We start from the raw sequence: 3,626 nt of genomic DNA on the forward strand, positions 1-3,626 counted from the left end.
TGTTTTGGTGTTAGAGAAATGCAAAATCTGACTTGGACCACATGGAAGTGCACGGCATGGAGTGATTGTGATCATGGTAAAAATGTGGCTGATTAGATTAAGTAATGGAAGTGGATGGTTTTGGCGCACAAGGGGGATGGACATGGATGTGTGGAATCTGATTTGGTGCTAGAACTTCATAACATGAAGGGATGATATGGGAACACACGGCCAAGGTTTTGAGCATGCATGTGAATGCATGTTATGGTGTTTGGAAGCACATGGCTGACTTCAATGTTGTTGCCTTGTTTAGAATCACCCAATATGGCCAAATTGCATTTCTTAACACTTCACATCTTTTCTGGAATGTTTTTACTTCAATTGCCTTCCCATTGATCCAATTTCACCCTTGGCTGCACACTAACACCAAATAAGGTAAAATGCAACTAGTTTAATCCAAAACAAGCACAAAGACGCCAAATAATGAAGATATAAACGTATACAAAATGTGACTTATCATTGGGGGACACATTCTTTTCCATAAAACAAGTCTCATTTCTGTCCAAAAGCAGTTCCGAAAATGTTCTTCTTCAATTCAGTCCATTACACACCATAAACCTCTCCCATTTCACTCCATTCTCTATCCATTTCTGTCCCAAGGGCAGAAACCATTCAAACATCATCATTCTACCTTCATCCGCACCACATTTGGAGAAGCAACACCAAGGACTCTTCAAGGACTTCAACCTCAGTTTTGCTTCAAGGGTTCATTCTTATCAATTCTATGTTCATTCATGTTTTATATTTTTATGTCAAATCTGTTGTAAACATGAATTGTAACTAATCTATCCTTAGGGATTCGATGTAACCTTGCAAAGTTTGCCATGTAATTAAGTTAGAATGCTCATTTTGTCTATCTAGTTCTTGCTTCATTCTCTGTTATAATTGTGAATTTGTGAGTTGATTTGTATGCTTGATCTCCATTTGAGTTAACCACAAGTTATTTAGCCAAGATTAAAGCATACATCATGTCTAATATTGGTGGATTTGTGAATGAATGAAGGGAAAGCTTGGCAAACATCCTGCCAAGTGTTCCCTTTGGTTTAGTGAATGTTTCTTGTGAATTACATACTCTAGATTATGAACCAAAGTTGCACATCACAATTAGGTTCAAGATTAGAGACATTTGATCAAATCCACACATCATATGGTTGATCATATCCAAGTGAAACAAACTCAAGAAATAGGTAGATGAATGAGTATAAACTAACTTAACAAACATGGACTTAGTTGAGCAATGGTGAAATCGAATCCCTAGCTTCATTTCCATTGAAACTATCCCATTATATTAGTTATTGATTCATTGAGTTGTGTTTACTTCATTTTCTTATGCTTTCTAGATTCATATCTCAAATCTGCCTATTTATGCCTATTTAGACTAGTTTGATTCATATCTCAAATCTGCCTATTTATGCCTAGTTTGATTAGTTTGATTAGTTTGATTCATTTCTTAGAGTTCTAGCAAAACAAGTAATTACATAGGTCCAATTAGTCCCTGTGGATTCGACACCCTTGCTTGTGCCATTATACTAAATATATTCTAGCATTAGGAAGGAAATATACATCAACAAAAATGGCGCCGTTGCCGGGGACTGATTTCAGTCCCTTGTAATTGCTTGTTTGCTTGTTTGCTATTTTGATTAGTGTCAAGGTTCATAACTTGTCAAATTGATAACTGGAAGTTGAGTGTTTTAGTTAGAAAGTATCTTAGTTTGTGTTTTTAAGCATTTTGATTCATTCTATTACTCAATTTCGTCCAAAGTTACCAAAGTGCTCAAAACTGCCCAGAAAGTGATTTTAAGGCAGTTTTGAGTGTTTTGGGGCTGTTTTGAGTCTTTTGATTTGTTTGAGTTTTTTTATTGTTTTGTTTTTGACAACTGGAAGTTGATTTAAGTTGCATACATTTCATGTGTGGAAAAGAATCCCTTAGCCATTCTATTATCCATTGGTTTACATCAACTTGCTTGAAAATCTGTTTTCTTTATAATCTGTCCATTTAATTGCATTTCGTCCAAATACAAAGCCCTCCATATTTTGTTAAGTCTTAGGCTTAGACTCTGTCTTATTTGGTGTTTTAAAGCATTTTGAGTCAAGTCCAAACCTAATTTTCGTCCAAAATTGGGTTTAAGGTCAGAAACTGCCTAGTTAGTGTTTTTAGGCAGTTTTGAGTCTTTTGAACTTATTTTGAGTCCTTTGAGTCTTTGTTTTGTCCAAATTAGTTAGAAAGTGTTTTGATTTGTGTTTATAAGTGTTTTGATTCAAGTTTCCATCCAATTTCGTCTAAATTAGTGTAGGTGCTCAAAACTGCCCAGAAAGTGTTTTTTAGGCAGTTTTGAGTCTTCTAGTTGCTGCTTTGTGTTTTAGGTTTGTTTAAGGGTTCGAAGCGTTTAGTTTCGCATTCTTTGAGCCAAATTTAGTGTTCTAAACTTTGTTTTTGAGTTATTAAGTCAGTTTCCAAGTGTTTAGTGTCAAAACTGCCTAGTTTGTGTTTTTAGGCAGTTTTGAGAGTTTTAGCTTGTTTTGAGTCCCTTGAGTTTTTTTCAAACGTTTTTAAGTTTATTCTTGTTCATTTCATTGATTGTTTGCTTCCTGACTTTCATTCACACTTGTGTTACTTTGTTTCAGGTAGTATATGTCAAATAAACTTGTTGAGTTAGGCCAAAGAATTGAAAGGTTAAAGGGCCACACTTTGGACAATTTTGTACCAGCAAGTTCATCCTTTATCCTTGAGGAAGAGGAAAGGATTTCACCTAGTTCAACAAGTAAAGGATCTGAGCAAATTGATTGGGAAAGAGAGGAAGAGATGGCGGTCAACCAAGATGAGCTTCGAGCTTTGGAGGACTTTGCTCAACCAATCATACCAAATTCTCCTTCATGCATCTTGCTGCCCAATGAAGCTAGAAACTATGATCTCAAATCTTCACATTTTCATATGTTTCCCTCATTTTATGGCTTACCTAATGAAGATCCTTTAGCTCATATTAAAGAGTTTTACAATGTTGTGAGTGGTTTACCTTTGCAGGGAGTTAGTGAAGCAAATTTGAGGATGAGGGTGTTTCCTTACACCTTGAAAGATAAGGCCAAGAGTTGGTTGATGACTCTAACACCAGCATCCCTCACCACATGGGATGCCGTGGCTAAGAAGTTCTTGGAGAAATTTTTTTCCACTCAAAAGACAGCCACATTAAGGGGACAAATCTTCAACTTCAAGCAAGATGATGGAGAACCTTTCAATGAGTGTTGGGAGCGTTTTAAGGGCCTCTTGATACAATGTCCACACCATGGGTTACCTTTTCACTTACAAATGCAAATTTTTTATGATGGACTAACCCAAAATTGTCAATCAACTGTTGATAATGCAGCAGGTGGAGCATTGAAGAAAAAGAATGCTCAAGAGTCGTATAACATTTATGAGATGTTGGGGTCTAATGCTCAACACAAAGATTTAAGGGGTAAGAAACTTGGAGTTTATGAAACAAGTTCTAATCATGAGCTTTTGATGCAGGTAGCTAACCTAGAAAGGAAGCTTGAATCCGTGCTCAATATGGTGCCAAAAACTAATGAAGTGTGTGCCATTTGCAACATAC

At 36.2% G+C, this 3,626-nt stretch overlaps 1 pseudogene; it reads right to left on the bottom strand.

The window, feature by feature from the left end:
• Positions 1–3,216: 3,216 nt before the first annotated feature.
• Positions 3,217–3,327, bottom strand: LOC125471286 (annotated as a pseudogene).
• Positions 3,328–3,626: the final 299 nt, after the last annotated feature.

This window comes from the organism of the source record quoted next, unplaced genomic scaffold (assembly GCF_019419815.1).
Source record: "Pyrus x bretschneideri cultivar Hongxiangsu unplaced genomic scaffold, Pyrus_bretschneideri_v1 Contig106, whole genome shotgun sequence".
NCBI lineage: Eukaryota > Viridiplantae > Streptophyta > Magnoliopsida > Rosales > Rosaceae > Pyrus > Pyrus x bretschneideri.